This window comes from Mixophyes fleayi, chromosome 2 (genome assembly GCF_038048845.1).
Source record: "Mixophyes fleayi isolate aMixFle1 chromosome 2, aMixFle1.hap1, whole genome shotgun sequence".
In the NCBI taxonomy this organism is placed as follows: domain Eukaryota; kingdom Metazoa; phylum Chordata; class Amphibia; order Anura; family Limnodynastidae; genus Mixophyes; species Mixophyes fleayi.
Window position 1 is genome coordinate 61,586,725 of NC_134403.1, and position 7,379 is coordinate 61,594,103.

Sequence of the window (7,379 nt, forward strand, 5' to 3'; positions counted from 1 at the left end):
CTTACAAGGCTGTTGGTAAGATGTATAAAATGTGTAGGTCAGCAGTAAACCTATACCTACAGCCAATGCAGCCTAAACGAGCCCAATCTCGCCTGATTTTGGAAGGAAGGCAGGATTGTTCTACTTAGTATTTGGATGGGAGACCACCTAGGAATACAAGGTGCTGTAAGCTTTTTTTACAATAGTTCATGCTTACTAAAATGCTGGAGGTACGATGTAGGTCAGAATTGAGCCAATACCTACTGCTACACCACCCTGGACAATCCAATTTTCATCTGATCTTAGAAACCAAGCAGGGTCGGGCGTGGTTAATACTTGGATCAGAGACCACCTGGAAATATCAGGAGCCGTAATGAGCTGATGTGGTTTCTACATGCTTTCTACATAGCTGGTAATGTAGGTCAGTGTTTAGTTAATAACTACTGCTGCACCACCCTGACTAAGCCCAATCTCTTTATGATCTTGGAAGCCAAGCAGAGTAGGGCCTGGTTAGTACTCTGATGGGAGACCACCTGGGAATACCAGGTGCTGTTGGCTTTCTTCTCTTGTTCATACTTTCTACAATGCTGGTGGTGAGATGTATAAGAAATTTAGGTCAGAATTAAAACTATACTTACAGCCACATCAGCCTGAACAAGCCCAATCTTATCTGGTCTTGGAAGATAGACAGGATTGTCCTAGTTAGTATTTGGATGGGAGGCCATCTTGGAATACCAGGTGCTGTAGGCTTTTTTCAATTGTTCATGCTTCCTACATTGCTGGTGGTGAGATATATGAGCTGTAGACCAGTGTTTAGATTATACTTACTGCTACACCACCCTGAACAAGTCCACTTTTAATTTTTCTTGGAAGCCAAGCAGGGTCAGGCCTGGTTAGTGCTTGGATGGGAGACCAGCTGGAAATACCAGGTACTGAAGGCTTTTTTTCAATTGTTCATGCTTCCTACAATGCTGGTGGTGAGATGTAGGTCAGAATTAAGCCAACACTAACAGCCACTCCACTCTAAACAAGCCTATTTTCAGCTGATCTTGGAAGCTAAGCAGGGTCGGGCCTGGTTAGTACTTGGATGGGAGACCACCTGGGAATATCATTTGCTGTAGGCTTTTTTCTCATGTTCATGCTTCCTACAATGCTGGTGGTGAGATGTATGAGAGATGTAGGTCAGTATTAAGCCAATACCTGCAGCCACACCACCCTGAACAAGCCTGATCTTGGAGGCCAAACAGGGTTGGTCCTGGTTAGTACTTGGATGGAAGATTACCTGCAAATACCTGGTGCTGTAGGCTTGTTTCTCTTGTTCATGCTTCCTACAATGCTGGTGGTGAGATGTATGAGAGATGTATGTCATTACAAAATCCATTCTTATAGCCACACCACCCTGAACAAGCCAAATTCTCTCTGGTTTTGGAAGCCAAGCAGGGTTGGCTTTGGTTAGTACTTGGATGGGGAACCATCTGGGAATACCAATGGCTGTATGCGTTTTTTCTCTTGTTCATGTTTTCTACAATGCTGGTGTTGGGATGTAGATCAGTGTTAAGCTTATACCTATAGTCACATTTATCTGAACCAGCCTGATCTTAGAAGATAAGCAGGGGCAAGCCTGCTTAATGCTTGCATTGGAGACCATTCAGGAATACCAGGTGCTGTAGACTTTTGTTTCTCTTGTTCATGCTTCCTACAATGCTGGTGGTGAGATGCATAAGAGATGTAGGTCAGCAGTGAACCTATAACTACAGCCACACCACCCTGAACAAGCCCAATCCCATCTGATCTTGGACGCTAAGCAGGAAATTTTTGTGTGTTGAAGCTGAGCAGAACCAGAGCAAACCCTAGGACAAAGCCCAGGGAAGATGTATAATCCTGGGGAGAAGGAGGAAGAAAGACCCCAGGCTTCAGGGCCTACCCCAGACCTAACCTCTATGGAGCTAATTCAGACAGTAAAACCTGTAGGAACCACCCAGGCTTCAGGCCCTGTCAATATGGAGCAAGTACCTATGGTGGACCACAATTGTACTACAAACTTTGTAGCTAATAATCAGGCTCCAGAAACCATGCCCGAGCTTTATTTCAGCATGGCTTAATATGAACAGCTTGGCTGGAGAGCAGATTGAGGAATCGTGTGTGGAGTATGGTCTGCTGAAGGGAGTTAAACAAAGCCCCCCCCCCCCCTCCGTCAAAGCATGTAGTGTTGGTGGATACTATGAGCCCAATGCTGAGTTCAGTGTGGAGCAGGCTCCCGTGCCAGAGTTGTCCGTGGCAGTGAAGAGCCTCTGGAGACATACAAGCTTAGTGAGATGCCGGTCCAGCAGTTGTGTGTGCCAGAGGTACACAGGCAAGTGGTTGGGGAGGTGGTGATGGCGGGGGACACCGTGGGAGTGTCCGGCATTGCTAGTGGTGCTGGGGAGTCGGCGGATTTGGTGTCCTGTGTAACCGTGGTTTCTGGACTCAGTGATGGTGGGTCGATGCAAGCCACGAAGCAGGTATAGGCAGAAGTGAAGGCTGCAGCGGCAGGAGTTAACTAGCAAGTTGGCGTGTCAAGTAATCTGGATGAGGAAGCGGTAAGAGCAAAGTTATCAATAGTGGAAGTGGATATTACAAGACTTAAAAGGAAAATTGCATTTAAGAAGAAAAGGAAATATAATGCATACAGTGGCCGATCGTGCTGTTTCCCTTTTGGCGACAGAGGAATTAGAGGCAAAGATATTGGAGAAGCAAAAGATTGTGTTTCGGTGTGTTACGATACTTACCATTCCTCGCTCCCCCGCCGCTCCGTCAGACCCGGAAGCCGCACTTCCGGGTTCAGCGATCACGTGACCGCTACCTAGGGCGGTCACATGATCACCACCAGGGCGGGGAATTCAAATGGGACTCTGCATAAAAACCTAGCTCTGACACTTGGAGAGTGTCAGAGCAACTTACCAGTTCCTGGCTCCTGATTCCTGTGTCCTTCCTTGTTCCTGCTTCGTGTGTATTGACTCCCAGTGTACCGACCCGGTTTGTTCACTCTTCTGGATTCCGTTGTCCTCTGTGTACCGACCCGGCTAGCTGACCTCGCTTCTGTTCTTGTGACCCGTGTACCGACCCGGTTTGATTGACTCCGAGACCGCTTCCTGATTCTGTCTGCATTGCCTGCCTGTGTACCGACCCGGCCTGTCCGACTACTCTCATCTTGCTCCTGCTCCGCTGTACTACACCCTGGGGCAAACCTGAGGACCGCGACCTGCGACTCCTGGCAGCAAAGCCCATCCCGCCTTGCGGCGGTTCTTGGTGAATACCGGGGAGATCGTTAGACTCCGCACCTCAGGTAAGCCAGCGTTAATCAAGGTTAGTAGAGAATCCAGTAAATCCGTTACACGGTGAGAGAGGAGATATCGGCAGGGCTACTGACAGCGCCCCTTCCAGCAAATCTCCTCGTTCAGGATGTTCCCGATGCAGCGGCGAATGAACTGTACAACAGCATTCACAGTTTGGAGGGTGAGGCACCTTTCACAGAGTCGGGCGAAATCGCAGGTACAGTAGGGACTGACGAGAGTACGGCTGCAGTTACTGTGGCTGGTTCAGAGTCATCCTCGCTGATGCTGTGTCCCGCCGGCTCGCAAGGTTCAGTTTGTAAAGACTTATGTAAACATGCTGAATCTAAAGTATTAGTGTCTGATGCAGTGATCGGTCCAGCACCGAATGTGTTAAAAATGAAAGCAGCAGGCTTGGTGAAAAAACCTATGGTCCCAGCTACAACGGTAGTGGAGGAGGTGTGGCTGTAGAGTCTAAGGGGTCTATTTACCAATCACCGCAACATATGAATGAAACTTTTCAATCCTCATTGCATAGATGCGGATTGAAAAGTTTCTCATATGTATCAAAAAATCAACACAGGAACAGCCATTCCAAAAAACGTCTGTTCCTGTGAAGATTATCACTTACCTCTCACTTGGGTCTTCTCTTCTCCTCCCTGTGCGGTGCTGCTCGCCCTTCTTTCAATTCCTGTGTGCATGCGCCGACCGGTAAACTCGGGCATGCGCACAGAGATCCCTGAATGAAGGAATCTGAGGCATGGGATGGAGGGATCATGTGATCCCTGCACACATGAGCTGTGCAGCTCTGCTCTTCGGAGCAGAGCTGTTTTCAGTGAAATGTTTCACTTATGTTAAGCTTCAGGTGGCGTACATTAACATGTTTTTTTTTTTTAATTCGGCGATTAATACATAGGGCTAGATTTACTAACAGGCGTGATGCATGGCGGCTTGAAGCCGCCATGCATCGCGGCGGTTTTCCGGCGGGTTTGCATTGCAAACAGCCGGATTTACTAATGGGTGCATTTCAGCTTCAATTTAAAGCCGCCGGCGATGTAACGGCAGGATGTAATACTCAAAGCCGCCGGCGGCTTTGAATAGAACATGGCGCTTTTGCTTGAAATGACGGCGCTTTTGTGTAAAGGCGATTTTTTGGAAAATACACCTGTCTCCTGGCCTGTTACTATTGGCTATTTACAAAGTCAGGAGATTTGACATCACAAGCCCTATATAAACCACTGGCCTGACACTTTTTTCTCTGATAGGGTTTTGAGGAGTTTTGAGAGAGGAGTTAGTTGGTTTGAGCTTTGGTGACAGTTGGTGAGAGTTGGAGTTTGGTGGATTGGTGAGCGATATCTGATTGAAGTGTGAGTAGTCCTGTGCTATTTTTCTGTTTTGTACATTTATTTTCTCTTTTATTTTCTGTCTTGTATTTTTTGTATTTGACTTGTCCTTTGTCTGTGTGTTACTTGTGTGTGCCTGTCTGGAGAGTGTGTCTGTATTTAGTGTAGTTTGTCCTTTGTGTTTGTAAGTCTTTCTATGTTTGGCATTTATTTGTCATTATGTCCAGAGATAGGAGGGGAGAACAGACTGAGGAGAGGGAGATGGAGGTTGAGGGGGCAGAGGAGGGAGAGGGAGAGGTTGAGGAGTCAGGAGAGGGCAGGAAGACGAAGACAGGGAGAAATGTCCGATTCTCCCACGACGAAAATTGTGTTCTGGTGCACCACATAGTTCCCTGCTATGAGGTCATCCTAGGGAACCTGGCAGCCCAGACCCCTCTAAGGCGGCGTCACCAACTGTGGGGGAGAGTGTGCGATGCTGTGAACGCGGTGGGCCCACTAAAGAGGACAGTGGCGCACTGCCGCAAGCGCTTCTCAGACATCAAGAGGAGGCACCCCTCTTCGCATTGAATACACCAGTTATGAGGAGGAGCTGCGGCAGATAATGCCCCGTGAAATTGTGGAGGGAATTAATGTGCAAGACACAGATTCACCCTTGTTTGCCCAAGGAGTTGGTGAGTTATTTGTCGTTTTTTTACGAAAACAAAATTAAAAGTGTTTTTTTTTCTTAAAAGTGCCTTTTTTATTTTAAACATGTATTTTTTGTTTAAAAATGTGTTTTTTTTCTTAAAAGTGCCTTTTTTATTTTAAACGTTTTTTTTTTAAAAAATGTGTTTTTTTTCTTAAAAGTGCCTTTTTTAGACAATCAGTATGTAAATGGCAAAAAATTCTTTTTGAACTGTTTTTAAATTTGCAAACACATTTTTTCGAAAAAATAATTCTTTGTAAATTGCTTTTTGCTGCAAATACATTGTATGCTTTGTCTAATACATCCAGATTCGCCAGGACGCCACTTTACTCCCAGTCCAAGGTCTACACCTCCACCTTCAGCAAGAGATTCTGGCTCTGAAGAGCAAGCAGGTGTGTGTTCTCTGTTTGGGGGAGAAATAATGGACTTGGATGTTTTTGTGTACAAATGTTGGTGTCCATGTTATATTTAGTGATTTTTATATGGTTTGCAATGAGAACATAGGGCAACATTTACTAAACTGAGGGTTTGGAAACCTAGAAATGTTGCCTATAGCAACCTATCAGATTTTAATTTTTTTTTATTTATTGCGTTCTTCAAAATGTCAGCTAAAATCTGATTGTAATATGATATGATTGCTATAGCCAACATCTCCACATTTTCAAACTCGCAGTTTAGTCTATATCCCCCATCATGTACTACACAGAGGGAGACTTAAAATAGTATTCGCTTACCCCAAAGCACGGTCTTGCAGCATTTTGATACAAACACCCTCAATGTTAGCCTAAATTTTTTTTGACATTTTGAACCCATCACTGTAACGCATAGGCAAAATGAGATTTTACTCCTAAAACATATGAGTAGCATCCTTCATCAGGTCGCAGAGGACAACTAATCTTGAAGGTAGACATTGGTAACCATTCTTTAGTTGTTAAATGTTTTTGTTTTGGGTACATTGACCAGAATGCAATTTACAAACATGTTATTTCCTATATATTTACCTTGGTTATTTAGTAGCAGTGCAGATATTGCAGACAATATACTATGGTGCTAAGTTTTTTAGCAACTGATTATAGCTTTTTTGCAGTGTTATACGTCCATAGCTCTTCTGCCTTGTGTTTATAGCTCTGATGCAATGTATATTGTATGCGGGATGTTTCTGTTTATAGCTACTGCTATTTGGACGAGCCCTGGGGGATGTATGGAGTGGGGTATGTTTATAGCTCAATGTTTATAGCCCCAAAATTATTATAGCTTGTGGTGGTTGGGCAGAGTTACTTACTCTGTATTTTAGGTAAGATGTTTATAGCTCGTGGTATGGTGAAATTTGGTAATGTAAGGGTTGTGTGTTAGTATGTGGTCTTTTACGTGAAGGTGTGGAGGTGGTTAATAGTCTGTGTGTGTGGTGGACTGTGGAAGGAGTGTTCTTCCTGGTGGAGAGATATTAAGTGTAGTTTGTGTGTAATTTAAATGGTGTGCAGATAAGTTGCTCTTATTGCTCTTATAAGAGCAGTTGGTAAATAGTAGTTTACCTCCTTTTGGGACGGTCTGTGCGGCTGTTTTCGGTGGTGGGTGGTGAGATGACAATCGCTGCTGCTTGTCTGTAGCTTCGGCCGAGCGGCTTCTCACACCTCCGGTTTGGGGACTTCTGGTTTGGGGACTTCCGGTTTGGGGCTGGAACGCACAGACGCCTGTGCGCTCCACTGCTGAGTAGATTGTTGCCGGGTGCTTCTTACTCGCTATACTCAAAACGTCTAGCGGTATTGGTGTGAAGATATTGGTGATGCTGTGGGGGATTGTTCAATAGCTTCTGGGTCCTTCTGGGTTGCTGTAGTGTATCTAACCAACGCGTTTCGTCCGGAGACTTTGTCAGGGATGTGACTGGTATGTTAGCCTGTTTCTTTATATGTCCTGGTTTCCTTCTTTCCTTCCAATGGGGATAGGGAAGGGGAGGGGATTTGGGATTTGGGGCGGAGAGTTGGTGATTTAGATTGGCATGTGGGGAATAAATGGGAATTGGCAGGGGTGTGTAACTTAGTTTTGAAGTGGGGGGGTGTTTGG

At 45.4% G+C, this 7,379-nt stretch overlaps 1 pseudogene; it reads left to right on the forward strand.

Annotated features, from left to right (window-relative positions):
• The first annotated feature begins 417 nt into the window (after positions 1–417).
• LOC142141930 (5S ribosomal RNA) lies at positions 418–537 on the forward strand (annotated as a pseudogene).
• The last annotated feature ends 6,842 nt before the right edge of the window (positions 538–7,379 follow it).